General features: G+C 41.1%; 1 protein-coding gene across 1 annotated transcript in view; it reads left to right on the forward strand.

The window, feature by feature from the left end:
• Window positions 1–433: 433 nt before the first annotated feature.
• Window positions 434–17,918, forward strand: part of LOC129697818 (interleukin-13 receptor subunit alpha-2-like) — a 67,262-nt gene continuing 49,777 nt past the window's right edge. Inside the window, exon 1 of the mRNA XM_055636448.1 lies at window positions 434–467. The gene's annotated coding sequence lies outside the window, so the exon portion shown is untranslated. The remainder of the gene's footprint in view (window positions 468–17,918) is intronic.

Genomic DNA, 17,918 nt, shown 5'->3' on the forward strand with positions numbered 1-17,918 from the left:
ACGGACAGACTCTACACATCACTGCCAGGCAGGCGTGGGGGAAGAGGCCAAGCTGCCGACATATGACACTCACAAGCGACTGGAAGGAAGGGCAGCATTTCCCGAAACTCCTCCAATCTCTGAAGGGTCACCTTCATCCCAGCAGCTTGATTAAAAAATGGTTAACAAAAAGTTAGTTCTTTTAAAAAAATAGTTATAAATTATTTTTAAAAAGTTATAAATTCAACAGCTTTTATTGAATTAGATGAATTAGCAAAAGATCCGAGGCGCCTAACGGAGGCGCCAAAACAGCGGTGCCGAACCGGTGGCGCCAAAACAACGGCGCCGAAAGGCGGAGGGAATGGGTTGAGTAAGAATGGGTGGAGTAAGACGGGCTCATGTCAAATATAAGAGCGTGCCCTCACAACTTAGACTCAGATACCGTGCAGAGCTCCATCTACACAGGCGAAGCCCTCCCTCCCTCCCGGGTAAGTACTATATTACTGATCTGAAAGCTTCCTGGATTAACTTCCATGCAAGTTCATCTCTCATTCCCTGTTAAACTTTGTGCTGGCTGTTGTCTGGAATAATCAATACTCAGGTTTGTGTCAGAGTGAACGTTCACTGGCGGGTTTCACTGGAGTTTTAATCCAATCCTTCCAAGCAGAAGAGTTGACCCTTATTCTGGCCACTGTTCCGGAGTTTACACTAAGAGCACTGGCTGGCAAGCAAACTGGTTCATCACTCCAGAGAGGTGACAGTTAGTGGATTGTCCGGCATTCGCTCCTCGGTTGAGATCGAAGCACAAAATAAAATCTCAGGCGGAGCAGCTTTCTGTAACAGCGGGATAATTAAGGAGCAAGGTGAATGGAACAACAAATCCTGGATGGACTCGGCAGGTCAGACAGCGAACCCTTCCTTTTCCAAATGGTGACATTCCCCGGTTGAGTTCTGGACAGACAGCGTTTATTTCACGGGTAGCTTCGCCAATCTGGGCGCAAAAGAGGTTAGTGTGGAATAGTTTAACGTATTGGAATGGAAGCGATCTTCAGACATGGATAGGGATGGGATGTCGGAGTTGCAACGTCTTGTTACAATTGTGCAAAGGTTGGTGAGACCACACTTGGGGTATTGTGTAGGAAGGGACTGCAGATGCTGGTTTACACCGAAGATAGACACAACATGCTGGAGTAACTCAGCGGGACAGGCAGCATCACACTGGGGGGAAAATGAATTAGTGACGTTTCGGGTTTTTGGAGTATTGTGGTTCTGGCCACCTAGCTATAGGAAGTGTAATTAAGCTGGGAAACTGGCGTAGGAATTATTCACAGGGTTTGAGTTAGTTATGCAAAAGTACTGGAGTAACTCGGCATCTCTGGAAAATATGGATAGGTGACGTTTCTGGCTTTTTCTACTTATTACTTATCTACTGTGTTGGCCACGGCGACGCACCGATTGTTATCAAAATGGTGATGGATTAAGAGAGGTGGTGGCCACACTAACATCTGGGTGTGCGAGTGCACTGACTACCCACCGTAACCGTGCAGGTAACCAGTGGGTCAACACACCATATGAAATTTTAAAAACACTCTAAAGTGCTGGAGTAACTCAGGGACTCAGACAGCATCTCTGGAGAACATGCATAGGTGACGTTTCAGATTAGAACCCTTGTTCAGTCTGATCCATCTCTAATAGGGTTGAAATCTGAAACATCTCCTATTCTCCAGAGATGGTTCCAGCATTTTGTGTCTATCTTCGGTATAAACCACATCTGCATTTCCTTCCTATACATTTTTGCCTGACCTGTTGAGTTACTCCAGTATTTAGTGTCTATTTTTCTAAACCAGCATCTGCAGTTCCTTGTTTTTGGCCCTCAGTAATGTCTAGATTAGAAGATATTAGCTAAAGGAGAGGTAGGGAAAACTTGGGTTATTTTCTCTGTAGCCTCATATGCTGCAGGGAGACCTGTTAGAAGTATAGGGTGATTTCACGAAAGGTCACTGGAGCGTAGATCCGCACCCACGTGACCGAAAATCTCAACTGGAGTACATGTTATACATCGGTACATGTTAGTGAATGGGAAAACACGCACTTTCCCACCCATTAAATACATGGAAAACAGACGATATTTAAGCTGAAATTTTCTGTGCTAGTCGGGGTGACCGTGAAGCACAGCGACCTAAATTTTCAGGCAAAAAAAAAGATAGAAAGTAAGGTAATTACAAGAGGGAACTGAAGGTGGAAAAACAGCGGAAGTGCTTAGCAGACATTTGCCGTGGAGATTTAAATATCCAAAATATCGGGAATTATCGCGTTTGCTCGCTGAATTTCATCAAAAGTAAGGCATTATTAACTTACTTTTGATGAAATTCAGCGAGCAAACGCGATAATCCCCGAAGACGGAGTAGGATCAGGAGCTGTGCTTGAAGCCGAAAGCTGAAGGTGTGAAGTAAGCATAGTGCGTGTTGCTATTATTACTGCTGCTTGACCACTTCCACCATCTCGTATATCGCTTTTTTTCCCACACCCCCACCGTCTCCTCCCCTCCAAAACCCCAAGCTTTGTTCTGACCCCTTTCCCTGTCAGTCACCATGAAAGTAACCCCCTTCTGGCACCCACGGAGAATAAAGCCCCGGCGGGTCTGAGTCCATGAGCAGCGTGCCAGACCCCCCCTGAGTGAAGACGGAGGGAGCATCAGGAGCCTTGAAGCCGAAAGCTGAAGGTGCGAAGTAAGCATAGTGCACCTGCCCCCTTTCCCCGCAAAGAGTGGGTGGAGTGGGTGGCCCAGAACCGGCTCCGTACAGAGGTCGGCCAGTTCAACGGCAACATGCATCGCTGGGGGCTGCCTGCGTTCATCAGCAGCCTGCGTGTGTGGAGCAGACCAGCAAACAGCACAGCAGCAGCACATCATTTTCGACTGCACTGTCCTCCGTCCCCCTGGTGGAGGGGTAGACCTCACGGCCCTCGACAAGAGCACATTGAACTGGCTACAGCACCTGGAGGGCGTTACATAACCTCTGCTGCCTCAAACACAAGAAGAAGACTTCAGCATTTTGTGTCTATCTTTGGTGCTGGAGTAACTCTCTAGCCACAGGTGAGGTCTCAGAGGGCTGGACAGTAGCTAATGTTGTTCCATTGTTTAAGACGTGAAGTCGATATAATCCAGGGAATCCGGTGAGCCTCACCTCAGTGGTGGGGAAGCTACAGGATAGGATTCTTCAAGATAGGATTTATTCTCATTTGGAAGAGAATGGGTTAATCAGGGACAGTCAGCATGGCTTTGTACGTGGCAGGTCGTGTCTAACTAACTTGATTGAGTTTTTTGAGGAGGTGATGAATGTGATCGATGAGGGTAGGGTGGTGGATGTTGACTGCATGGATTTTAGTAAACCCCTATGGTAGGCTGATCCAGTAGAATAAGATGCATGGGATTAATAGTGACGTGGTCATATGGATTCAGAACTGACTCACTGATAGAAGAAAGAGGGTTGTGGTGGAAGAACAATCTACAGGCAGATAAGACTTGGTCTTGGCATAATATTTAGTACAGACATTGAATGTTTGATGGCGCTGGGCCTGTAATTGCTGGAGTTTCGAACGGTGAGGGAGAACCTCATTGAAACCTACCGAATAGTGAAAGGCCTGGATCGAGTGGATGTGCAGAGGATGTTTCTACTAGTGGGAGAGTCTAGGACCAGAGGGCACAGTCTCAGAATAAAAGGATGTACCTTTAGAAAGGAGATGAGGAGCAATTTCTACAGCTAGAGGGTGGTGAATCCATGGAATTCATTGCCACAGATGGCTGTGGAGGTCAGGTCTTTGGGTATTTTTAAGGTGGGTATTGATTAGTAAGAGTGTCAAGAGTCATGGAGAGAAGACAGTGAATGGGGTAGGAGGGCGAGATAGATCCGCCATGATTGAATGGTGGAATATACTTGATGGGCTGAATGGCCTAATTCTGCTTCCATGTCTTATGAACTGATGAACATTGTGGACCACAGGATCTGTTCGTGGTGTTCTATGTTCTATCTCAGCAGGAAGGATCAGTGGAGGGAATAGATAGGCAAGATTTCATCTGGGGATCAGTCTGAAGAAGGTTCCTGACCAGAGACATCACCTGTTCGTTCTATCCAACATTTTGCGTTCCCCTTTATCCCCGTATGCTTTACGCACTATTCACAATACATCTGCAAACATTTATTTCTGTGCACGGGCAATAACTAGCCTAAAGTAAATTGGCTCAAGGGCCTGGTGTATAATTGTTGCATGATTAGGCTGCCAGCCATTGTTCCAGTGAGAATCAGCTTGGATTCAATCATGACAAGAATCAACATTGAAATAATGTAATAAATCTGGTATTACAAAGCTGAATCAGTAATGGGAGAGTAGACACGGAATGTAGGAGTGACTCAGTGGGACAGGCAGCATCTCTGGAGAGAAGGAATGGGCGACCTTCCGGGTCGAGACCCTTCGTCAGACTGAATGAAATGTTCAGTAATGAAATGTTTGGGTTGTTATGATAACACCTCTGGTTTATTTGTGGTCTTCGTGGGAGGAAATCTGGCATCCTTAATGTGGATGCCAGATGACTAATTGATACATGCTGGTCATGCAAGCAATGTTATATGTTTTGAATGAGGAAAAATAGCTGTTTTGAATCATAGTACTGTCCATGCGAGAACTTGTGCAATTGCCCAAAAAGACCTCATAGGCATTAGGGGTTCCCATAAATGAATCAACAGAATGGAATTATCCATCAAAACCTTTCATCGTTTGATCTGCTCGGATATAATGGTAAAGCACACTGCAACCAGCCTTTAGAGATAGCTATGCTTCATAACAACAAACTCTTTTGATACTTGACCACAACTTGACACATATTAATTAGGAAACCCCGTCTGAAGAAGGGTCCCGAATTGAAACATCATCTATCCACGACCCGTAACGTCCCCCATTACTTCTATCCAGAGATGCTGCTTGTCCCGCTGAGTTTACTCCAGCCGTTTGTGTCTATCTAAAATGCAATTTGAGTTCAGTTCTTTTTTAAATGTTCGACTGAAAAAGAAAAATCCGACCCCAATAAAAAAAATGCATGCCAGGGTCCAAACGGTGGCGCAGTGGTAGAGTTGCTGCCTTAGTGTTGCAGCGCCGGAGAACCAGGTTCAATCCCGACTATGGGTGCTTGTCCGCTGAGTTACTCCAGCATTTTGTGTCTTCTTTGGTAAACCAACATTTACACTTCCTTGTGTCCGATGTATTGGTTCAATACAAGTTTAGCTTAAATTATTTTCTTTTCAATCTTGCGTTGTGGGAGTTAATTCCTAATGCTTGATTTGCTCTGCTGTTTTGGTGTCACTGACTTGTGGAGCAACTTGTAGCAATTAGTGTTACTGTACTTTAGAGAGCCTGTTCTGTCTCTGCCTCATCTAACCCCACCGCTTCCAAGTAAACCGTGACCTCCCGGTCATCCAACCAAAGTGTATTTTGCATTAATCATTGTTGATCCTCATCTTCCAATATTGGGGTAGAATATTGACATCCACCACAAAACTCTGAGGAGCAGCTTCTCTTTGCTTATAATACCTCGAGCTGCCTCGACAAGGCCAGCTGTATAATCAAGGACCAGTCGAACCCCAGCCACTCCCTCTACTCCCCTCTCCCATCGGGGAAAAGGTATAGAAATGTGTAAACGCACAAATCCAGATTCAGGGACAGCTTCTTCCCAGCTGTTATCAGGCAACTGAATCATCCTCCCACAACTAGAGAGCAGTGCTGAACTACTATTTACCTCATTGGTGACCCTCGGCCTATATTTGGTTGGACTTTACTGACTTACCTTGCACTAAACATTATACCCTTATCATGTATGTATACACTGTAAATGGCTCGATTGTAAGCATGTATTGTCTTGCCACTGACTGGATAGCACGCAACAAAAGTGTTTCAATATACCCAGTACACTTGACAATAAACTAAACTGAAAGTGAACTGAATTGCTTATTTGTTACGCCTCATTGCAGACCAGTTTTAGTGTCTCCACGCAGCTCTGCATCAGACTGACAACTGTGTATAAATAAACTTTATATTTTTAATTTAGAAAAAAGTTGCCAGGGAGATATATATTAATCACCTGCACACTACACCTGCCCATCATAGTCAATGCATTTTCATCATTTTCAAACCATTTTGGTTCCTCTTAGTGTCCTATTTAGTTTCCTCCTTTCAGTCAGTCCATTCTATATAATAAAACAGTGGAGGTGAAACCTGCGGCTCAGTATCTTGGGCATTCAGTTCCAAGTCAAAATACCAGGAGTTGAATAAAGACACAAAGTGCTGGAGGAACTCATAGAGTCAGGCAGCAAGTTTGGAGAAAAAAGAGAGGTGACGTTTTGGGTCGAGACCCTATCCATGTTCTCCAGAGATGCTGCCCGACCCACTGAGTTATTCCTGCAGTTGGTGTCTTTGACTTTACTGGACTTTATCTTGCACTAAACGCTATTCACGTTGTTCCCCTTATCATGTACCTGAACATTGTGGATGGCTTGGTTGTAATCATGTATTGTCTTTCCGCTGACCGATTAGCACGCAACAAACGCTTATCGCTGTATCTGTGCACTGTACACTGTTCATGTGGCAATAAACTAAACTCAAACTAAACTCAAACACCTTGTGTATTTTTCTTGTAAAGCCAACTCATGCAGTTCCTTGCGCCTAACAAGAAGTAAAGCCCTACTTTACAAACGTGAGCGTGTAAAGTTGACCGAGTGGGGTTTCGTTGCAGAATCGAGAAAGCACTGCTCTGTTGGAGGTGCTGTCGATGTAGTGATACAAGAACTGGAGGTTCTGGTGCCTTTTCTTTTTTTTTTTTTAATATTTTTATTAGAAGCAAACACATATTATAAACATTTCATGTATATCAGTCGTACATTATCAATATTATCAATTGTGGATTGATTCTGCTTCTGCTGAACCAATCTACCCCTTCAAATAGTCAATGAATGGAGACCATATTCTAACAAAAAGTTCTTGTTTGTCCATTAAGACAAGTCTGATTCTTTCCAGGTGTAGGGTCTCCGACATTTCCATAATCCACATTTTAATTGTGGGGGTTTTAGGGCCTTTCCAAAATTTTAGTATTCATTTTAAAATTTAGGACATTTTATTATTTGCCAAAATATATTTCTCAATGTTTCTTGTTTAAAGCTTGCACATTCACTCAAACTACTTATTTATTTATCATCTAATAACAGACAAGCCTGCAGCATGGAATGATGTCAACAATCCTGATTTTGGCAAATAATAAAATGTCCTAATTTTGTCCAACTAACAGCTGACAATTATCCCATTCCTTAGCTTGCATCTGAGGAAAATTTATTTCAAAACGCATTGATAGTTTACGATTATTTAAATGGTAAATGTAGCTTCAGAAGCGTTTTCATTTTGCATGTTAAAACCCACCTGAGAAACATGGGCGATTTTGCAATTTTACTGACGGATTCTTCACTTTTAAAACTTTTCATATAACAAATGAATAAAGATAAAAAAGTCAATAATGCCTTACTTTTGATGAAATGCAGCGAGCGAACGCGATAATTCCCGATATTTTGGATATTTAAATCTCCACGACAAATGTCCGCTAAGAACTTCCGCTGTTTTTGCACCTTCAGCTCCCTCTTGAATTTACCTTAGTTTCTATCTTTCTTTTGGACTGTAAATTTAGGTTGCTGTGCCTCACGGTCACCCCGACTGGCACAGTAAATTGCAGCTCAAAAACTGGCCGTTTTCGATGTTTTTAACGGGTGTGAAAGTGCGTGTTTTCCCATTCGCTAACATGTACCGGAAGTACCAAGTGTACTCCAGTTTAAATTTTCGGTCACGTGGGTGCGGATCTACGCTCCAGTGACCTTTCGTGAAATCACCCTATAAAGATGTTGCATCTTTTTAATTCCGCAATTTTTCCATTGTGTAAAACCCTTATCCAATATGGAGGGTTTAAATAAAGGATTGTTTACAATGGGGAAACAGAGTGATATATTATCCAATTTTAAAGCCTTTTTTAATTGTTTCCATTCGTATACCACTATGTATTATAGGGATTTCCCTATAGGTTTTTTGTGCGTTTTGTGGGAGCAAACATAATCGAACCAACTTCAAAAGGCAAACAGTCTTCCTTTTTCACCCTTAACCAATCTGGTTGCTGATCCATTTCTTCCAGCCAGAAATTCATGTTTTTAATATGGACTGCCCAAAAATAAAACAGAACATTTGGTAAGGCTAAACCTCCATTTGTCTTTGATTTACATAAATGTTTTTTGCTTATTCTATGATTCTTTTAATCCCAGATGAAGCTTGTAACAATGGAATCGACCTTTTTAAAAAACATTTTTGGGAGATTTATCGGAATTGATTGGAATAGGTACAGTAATTGCAGTAAAAAGATCTTTAACATTTTTTTTTTTTTTAATATTTTTTATTAGAAGTAGACATATTATAAAGTATAGTTACATATTATAGTAAAAAGACTTTTCATATACATCAGTCATACATTTTTAAAATTTTCAATTATCAATTACTTCTGCTTCTAGTGTTTTTATTTTTTATAGAAAGAGAGAGAAAGAGAGGGTAGAAAGTTACAAATAAAAAAAACCCAGAAAAACGGAAGAGGTGGAATGGGTTACCTGTAATACGTCAATGGAGATAGGTTCATAGATTATAAAGTATAGCTTTTCATCTAATCCTGAGTTCAAGTTTCAGTTGGGTCCTCGTGCTGTGCCAATCTATCCCTTCAGATAGTTAATGAATGGAGCCCAGATTTTATCGAAAAGATCTTTTTTGTCCGTTAGGACAAGTCTAATTCTTTCTAAGTATAGGGTCTCCGACATTTCCGTAATCCACATTTTAATTGTGGGGGTTGTAGGGCCTTTCCAAAATTTTAATATTAATTTTTTCCCGATTATTATACTGTAGTCGAGGAAATTTCTTTGGTTTGTTGTGAGTGTTAAACTTTGTTCTGATATTCCAAGTATTATTAATTTTGTGTCTGGGTCCAGTTTTGTATTAATAACTTCTGAAGTTATTTCAAAAATATCAGTCCAGAAATGTTTAAGTTTTATATAGTTTGCAAACGCATGTGTTAAATTAGCCTCTAGATGTAGACATTTATCACAAATAGGAGAGATTTGTGTGAAGATTCTATTTAGTTTTATTTTAGAGTAGTGTAGTCTATGTAAGACCTTGAATTGTATTAAAGTATGTCTAGCATTTAATGAACATTGATGTATTTGTTGTAAACTTTCGTCCCACATATCTTTCGTTATAGGGTGACCTATTTCATTTTCCCATTTGTATCTATAAGGTTCGGTCGGTGGTACCTCATTGTTTAGGAGGGTGTTAAAAAGATCATTTTAAATATTTAGGAATTTATGTAAATTAAACTTCCCACCATTACTGAATAAACTACATAAGAATATTCAGTATTGGAAAACGCTTCCCATTTCAATGTTTGGTAGAATTAATGCTATAAAAATGATCTTTTTATGTTCATAAATTCCTAATTATTTAAAATTTTCCTTCACTATTTTAAAAGGGAATTGTTGAAGTGTGTGTAAATTAATTTCCGTTATTGGCATGATTTGGCTTTTATTCCAATTAATTATATATCCCGAAAAATGACCAAATTGAGTTATTAGATTTAATAGATTTGGAATGCTAGTTTCTGGCTTGGTGATATATATTAATACATCATCCGCATATAAAGAGATTTTATTCATTGTGTCTTTAGTATTATACCCGTGTATTTCTGGATGGGCTCTAACGCTTTCTGCTAGTGGTTCAATTGTAAGAGCGAATAATAATGGGGATAGTGGGCATCCTTGTCTACAACCTCTAGAAAGATTAAATTTAGTTGATAACATTTGGTTTGTTTATATTCTAGCTGTTGGATTAGAATATAAAAGTTTAACCCATGTGCAGTATTCCTCTCCCAATTGAAATGAGTAACGTTTTGGAATAAAACCTGTTTGGTCGGCGTGTATTAGTTTGTTAATCACTAAACTCAATCTATGAGATAGGATTTTAGTTAGTATTTTCTGATTGGTATTTAAGAGAGCTATTGCTCTATATGAACCAGGGTCTTCAAGATCCTTATCAGTTTTTGGTATAAGTGTTATTGTGGATTCATTTAAAGTTTCTGTTGAGTGTAAGCGTATTTCTACAGTGTCTGTAAACGTGGTGAAATCAGATCATACATTTTTTTTAATAAAATCCAGAACTTAGGCCATCGGGACCTGTGGCCTTTCCATTTTTTAAAGATCTAATTGACTCTTTGATATCTTTTACCGTTATTTCAGCACCGAATAATTCTCCCTCTTTCAGATCTAAACCAGTAAGATTACATTTCTGAAGAAATGCTTCAATTCCTGCTGATTGTTCTGTCACTTTAGTTGAGTAAAGTTTTTGATAGTATTGTAAAAATCTGTCATTGATATCTTTGGGCAGTGTTAATATTTCTCCCTTGTCTGATCTAATTTTATAAATTGTTTTTTCCCCATCCAGTTTACGAAGTTAACGTGCTAATAGTTTTTGTGGTTTATCACCAAATTCAAAATTTAATTGGTTTATATGTTGATAATGTTTTATAACGTGGTCTGAGTATATTTTATTTAACTTGTATTTCAGTACTGCAATTTTATTGTGTTTTACCATAGATGGAGCTACTGCGTTTTCTATATCTAATTGCCTTATTTCCATTTCCAATGTCTGTTGTTTAGCCCGACTCTTTATTATGAAATGCTTGGGAGGAGATTAATGCTCCTCGTATAAATGCTTTAAATGTTTCCCAAAGAAGGGACGCAGAAGTTCCAGGGCGGTCATTAGGCAAAAAAATATTCATCTGTTTTATAAGATATTCATGACATACCTGGTGCCTTTCCTAAGTCAACAATCTTAGGCATATCATATGTTCCTGTGGGAACTCATCTGATTTTCCTAAACTCTGGAGAGTATAACTTGCCGTCATCTTTGACGCACGACAAACCCGCTTTCCCTAGAACTACCACATATGGTATGGTGAAAAGCTTAGGGCACACCAATGTACAGCGAAAAGCTTTTGTTTGTACGTTATCCAGTCAGAGAAAAGACTATATATGAGTGCAGCCATCCACAGTGCACAGAAAAAATATTAAGGGCACAACATTTTAGTGCAAAAATATAACACTGAGGTCCAAGAAAGTTTGATTTTACTTCAGAGTCACGTGAGTGACTACGTGAAGAAGACCCCGTCCAAGCTCACACGCGTCATATCATCAGACGCATAGCGGCAGCGACCGTGTAGGGAGGAGCAGAGCCCTCCAAGCGGTGAGTGTAAAAAGCCTGAAGGTAAGTGGTTTCACTTTCGCTTTCAGGTCGATTTCTTACGGGAGACTTTGTGCTGTGTTCAGACAAGTCTAATCGTGGAGAAAGTGGGAAAAGGCAAAGGGAGGCGTACCGCAGGTAAACCTCAAGAACCTTAAAAAAAAGCCAGAAAAGCCAGCGACTATAGAAACAGCAACAACAAGTACCGTTACAGCACCTTTAGGATGTAAGACCAAAATAAAAACTGATCGGCCAGTAGACTCGAATGAGTCAGACCCGGAGGTTACCCCACCTCAGGAAGACATTATGTCTACTCGGGTCGCGACTCTGGAATTCCTCATGGGGAAAATGATTTATCAGGACTTACTCCAGGAGTACAGTCTGTGTTCGTCTACAGGGAAGCCAGCGCAGGGAGTGCCTGGGAAAAGTCCTAGGCACCGTTGGCCTACAGGAGAGCCAGTGTCCGCAATGTTTCATGAAAGACAATATATATATGTGTTGGCGTACAGGACAGCCAGCACTAGGAATGTCTGAGGAAAGACAATATAGGCGTTGGCCTGCAGATGAGCCAGCGCCAGCAGCACCTAAAAAAGGGCTGCCAATGTGTGGGCTTACGGGAGAGCCCGCGAGGGGAGCACCTGCAAAAGGGTTTACCATGCGTAGGCCTATGGGAGAGCCAGCACTGGAAACACCTGAAGCAGGGATACCAGATCAGCCCCACTATGAGGAGGAATTTCCAGGGCAGCAAGATTCGGATGACGAATCATATGAGGACCAAAGCCCAGGTCTGGCCCAAAAATTCTCCGGTCCCAGACTGAAAGGGGAACCGTTGGCAGAAGAAATAGCAATGACAATAAATTACTTGCTTTCCCATCATTTGGAGGAACTGTCTATGGATGAGACTGTCAAAAAATATGAAACCCCGCAGAATTGCGCACTGCTAGCAGTCCCAGCAGTAAATTACAACGGGTGTTGAGATTGCTGGGGTCAAGCATTACGGCTTTTGCCAGAGACCTGGATGAAGAACACGTTACTGCATCACAACAGGATGTCTTAGCACTTATGTATAACGTGCACTTTGAAATAAACTGTATTCGTAAAAGTGCTATAAGACCTAACATACATCCTAAGTTTGCAGGGCTCTGTAAACCATCTAATATACAATTGCCTAACCTGCTTTTTGGAGAAAATCTAGCCAAAAGGGTGAAAGACCTGAATGAAGAAGCGAAAACCGTGGGAATGATAAAACCACCGGTGCTTGGCAGATCTGTTCGAAGGCAATTTCCCTACCGAAGGGCGGTGGCTGGGGCTGGTGAAGGAACAAGTCGATCGTTCCCATATACACGTTATTGGCATACTGCTCCTGGGGCACGTGGAGGTCACAGTGTTCCCACTAGGAGTAGGGGACAACATTTGACACCAGCAAACCCTGAGGTAGGTGGGTCTGGTCCTGGAAGAAACATATTAAGTGTTTCACATTTGCAAATTGGGGGAAGGTTACAATTCTTCCTAAAAGAATGGCAAAAAATAACATCTAAATAATTTATACTGTGCAGTATTATGGGGTTCAGAATTGAATTCTACCCACATTTGGATCCTCCTACTCAACATGTTTCAAGTCGGATGCATATTTTCTCAAAAGAAGAAAATATGGACATTCAAGCGGAACTTGAAATATTATGTGGGAAAGGGGTTATTGAAATGTCAGTTCGCCAACACCAACAATTTGTATCAAGCATTTTTCCTAGAGCAAAAAAGGATGGTGGCTGTAGAATTATTCTTGATCTGACAAGTCTTAACCCTTTTGTACAGTATAAGCATTTTAAAATGGAGACATTTGCCAATGCTATACAGCTAATGTCAAGAAAATGCTATATTACTCTGTGGCTGTGCATGGTAATGATCGAAGACAATTAAAGTTTAACTGGATGAATCAATAATGGCAGTTTAAAGCATTGCCTAATGGCTTAATCTCAGCCCCTAGACTATTTACTAAATTGTTAAAACCAATCCTAGCATTGCTAAGGGCCCAGGGCCATTTGGTAATGGCTTATTTGGATGATATTTTAATTGTGGGTGACACTCGGGCTACAACAGAAGCATCGGTGTCAATAGTCAAACTCACATTTCAGAGGCTGGGATTTGTAATACATCCAGATAAATCAAAATTGTCTCCAAGCACAATAATCGATTGCTTGGGGTTCACTATTAATTCAGAACACATGATAGTGACTTTACCCAAGGTTAAAAGGCTGCAGTTAATTGAGGGTTGTATCAAGCTCATTACACAGCATCAACCGTCAATTAGGCAAGTGGCAAGCTTTGGCAAGCTTGCTTGGCAAACTAATCGCTTCATTTCCAGCTGTGCAGTTTGGTCCACTGCATTATCAGCAACTGCAGCGAGCAAAGGTACAAGCGTTGAGGAGACATTTGGGGCATTTTGATAGGCCCATGCAATTACCAGTAACAGCAATTGCTGATATACAATGGTGGATCAGGAGTGTCTCGTATGCTTCCAGGGAAATTCTGGTTGAAACACCTGCTATCAGTCTTCAGACTGATGTAAGTGCTCTAGGTTGGGGCACCACTGATACTATTACCAGCTGTGGAGGTAGATGGAATGTGGAAGAAGTACCTTTGCTCGAAACACATGGAATCAATTACCTAGAATCGTTAGGTACATTTTATGGTCTTAAAGCTTATTGCTCTAATGTGCAAAACTTGCATGTGCAGGTTCAGATTGACAACACTACGGCTGTAGCGTATGTTAATCACATGGGTGGAATCAAGTCAGAATCTTGTGATAGATTGGCAAACATTATCTGGAACTGGTGTATTAGCAGAAACATTTGGCTTTCGGCAATCTACCTACCAGGTAGATTCAACATAATTGCAGACACCAGGTCACGTAAATTCAATGGCAATATTGAATGGATGTTAAATCGTGACAACTTTAATACAATTGTGGCACAATTTGGGATGCCAGAAATTGACTTGTTTGCATCTAGACTGAACCACCAATTACCTAAATATGTTTCATGGGAGCCAGATCCAGGTGCAACAGCAGTGGATGCATTCTCACTACATTGGGGTGGAATGTTTTTATATGCATTTCTTCCCTTTTGTCTCATTAGTAGGTCGACAAAAGATCAAACAGGACTCCGCTTCAGGAGTGTTGGTGGTACCAGATTGGCCTACACAACCATGGTACCCACTAGTGTTAAAACTGGTCTCAAAGCCTCTTATGGTTATTCCAAAACAAGAAAACCTACTTGTGCACGCCGTATCTGGTGATTCGCATCCTTTACATGATTGTATTGGTTTGCTGATTTGCAGATTCTAGGAAGTCCATATCTCGGAAGAGGACTATCAGACCGTACTGTGGATGTTATTGCAGCAGCCTGGAGGGATAGTACCCAGAAGCAGTACATTTCTTACATAAGAAAATGGGAGGTGTTTTGCTCAAGGCAGAATATTTCATACCACACTGCAGACATCCCTGATGTATTAGAGTTTCTATCAACACTCTATTTTGATTTGAAATTAAGTTATAGTGCGATCAATACTGCAAGAAGTTCCCTCTCTGCACATCTATGGAGAGAGTCAGAACAATATCTTGTAGGATCACATCCTTTGGTCTGTAGGTTTATGAAGGGAATTTTCAATTCCAAGCCTCCTAGACCAAGGTATACAGAAATCTGGAATGTGAGGGGATGTGCTGATGTTACTTCATGAATGGAGTCCCATTTCAGCTCTGTCTTTGGCCAGCGTTACCATGAAGGTAGTTATGCTCATGGCATTAGTTTCAGCACAGAGAGTACAGACATTGCAGAAATTACGAATAGATAGGATGGTAATAGCAGCAGATGCAATTACATTCTATGTCTATGATTTACTCAAACAGAGCAGTCCTGGAGTCACGGGGCGTAAGTTGATTTTTTCAGCGTATTCTACGGATCCAAGACTATGTTTAGTGTCACATTTAAGATGTTACATTGAAGCCACCAAGTACTTGAGAGGTGCAGAATCAGCATTCTTTATCAGCCATAAAAAACCACATAAGAAAGTGGCAGTGCAGACTATCTCCAGGTGGCTGAAGCAGGTGCTGGTTGATGCATGGATTGATACTGACAAATTTAAATCTCATTCCACCAGGGCGGCATCAACATCGGCGGCCAAGGATTTGTACGTCCCAATAGACCATATCCTCGCGTCCGCAGGATGGGCAAGTGAAAGGATGTTTCACAAGTATTACCATAAAGAAATAGCAGACCCTGGGGCATTTGGTGGTGCTGTTTTTGATTCAGTGTTAAGTTCCCCTCTGGGATAAAGGGGGAAATGTTTGTCATGATAAATAAACCACTAACTGATTGCATCAATGTTATGGTTGTATATTATTGATTGTTTTTCACTCATTCAGAGTCAATCAATGCAGTGAGACGCCTGGATTTGAATCTACGGCATGAAATCACAGACCTTTGAAATCTTCACGTAGTCACTCACGTGACTCCGAAGCAAAATAGTAAAATTAAACGAGCTTACCTGTTTGAAGTTTGATCTGTATTTTATGAGGAGTTACGATGAGGGACTACGTGCCCTCCGCTCCCACCCTCATAAAGATCAGCTGGAAGTTATGTTTGTCTCACGTATCTTACTATTATGCTTTGGTAATTATTATCTGTGATTTCACACCGCTGTTTTGAAGATTGACGCGTGTGCGCCTGGATGGGGTCTTCTTCACGCAGTCCCTCATCGTAACTCCTCATAAAATGAAGATCGAACTTCAAACTGGTAAGTTCTCGTTTAATTTTACTATTAAAGATAGTTCAAATATCTCCAAAAAATAGGTAAATGGGAGGTCAGGTCCTCTAGCTTTTGACAGGACTGTTCAGTTGCCTGATAACAGCTGGGAAGACTCCCATTTGCTGCCATTGTAAATATATAATTCTACAGAATCATGTCTATTATTGAAGTAAGCTGCATAATAGTAAGATTAAACGAGAACTTACCAGTTTGAAGTTTGATCTTTATTTTATGAGGAGGAACGTTGAGGGAATACGTGAAGAACCCCGCTTACGACGCATGCGTGTCATCCTTCAAAGCAGCGGTGTGAGGTCACAGATACACTATAATGACCTAAAATAGTAAGATTATTAAAGAGATACCAGTTTAAGATATGACCATTCGAGGGTGGGAGCGGAGGGCACGTATTCCCTCAACGTTCCTCCTCATAAAATAAAGATCAAACTTCAAACTGGTAAGTTCTCGTTTAATCTTACTATTTTACTTCGGAGTCACGTGAGTGACTACGTGAAGATTTCAAAGCTCTGTGACCTCATGCCGTGGAACGAGTCCATGCTTCACAACTGCCTTGGTAGTTTGGGAGAAATTGTTAATGATATTCAAAACATTCATACCAATTATTTAATGGAAATGATAAATAATATCTAATTAATTCAAATCATAACCCTGTATTCTTCATGGATAAATTATCATACAGAACTTAAAATGTTCCCCGAAAACGTTCCCATACTGCTAACTGGTTTGTTATAAAATTTCTGAAACGTTTTCTCCGACAACCATCCTGCAATCCTGAGGATTTGGTCCATGGATACATCAAGGCGTTTTGCTGCGGATGTAGCTGCAGCCCTGGTGGAGTGAGATTTAAATATGTTAGTGTCCACTCCCGCCTATCTTAACCCATATTTCAGCCACCGCGAAATGGTCTGAGTTTACACTCTACGGTACGGTTTCTTATAGCTGATTAAACGCCATTTCCTTGCCTCTGATAGCCTTTGTCCTTTCACTGTATAACAAAACGTGCTTCACTATACAGAGGCGTTTGTCCTCCGGGTAGGCCATAAATTCTATGACCTGCCCCGCTGATCCTGTTCTATTTTGTTTAATAATACGGTCCTGGATCACAAAAACCAAACTTCCTGCCGCCATAGTGAAGCCATCCAGTCTTACTTTTATGCAATAACTGGACCCTTTGCGCTGTGACTAGCGCCATCAGCATTACCATTTCTTAGTTAGTTTATCCAGATTTAATGCTGTAGCCGGCGACCAATTCCTTAGCATGGTCAGGACCACACTTACATCCCAGATTTGGTTGTATCTTGTTTTGGGTGGCTTGGTGTTAAAATTGCCTCTTAAAAGTTTAACTACCAGAGGATGTGATCCCACAGACTGTCTTTCTGTTCCTTGCCACCAATAACTTGACAATGCACTTCTGGCACTATTCACAGTGCTCTAACTAAGTCCTCCATAGTGCAGGCTGGTGAGAAAACTCTAGCACCGCCGGAACATCCTTATTTCTGTGGTCCAGAAGGTTATTATGGCAGTAATTAGTCCATTTTTTAATATGACCTAAATACTGTATTTGTGTAGACCTTCTTTGTGCTGCTGTGATCATGTCCACAGTTCTTATTGATAGCCCCATGTCCCGTAGCGAGTCTTTCAGAGTCTACAACCCAATAATTCAATATTTTCTATGGCATGGATAGCTATCCTGAGTTACTGGATGCCCCAGTAACTTAGGACTATGTCTTAAAGTTATACATGGTTCCAGCACCATGTCCTGTACC

The sequence above is a fragment of the Leucoraja erinacea genome, chromosome 6 (genome assembly GCF_028641065.1).
Source record: "Leucoraja erinacea ecotype New England chromosome 6, Leri_hhj_1, whole genome shotgun sequence".
In the NCBI taxonomy this organism is placed as follows: Eukaryota; Metazoa; Chordata; class Chondrichthyes; order Rajiformes; family Rajidae; genus Leucoraja; species Leucoraja erinaceus.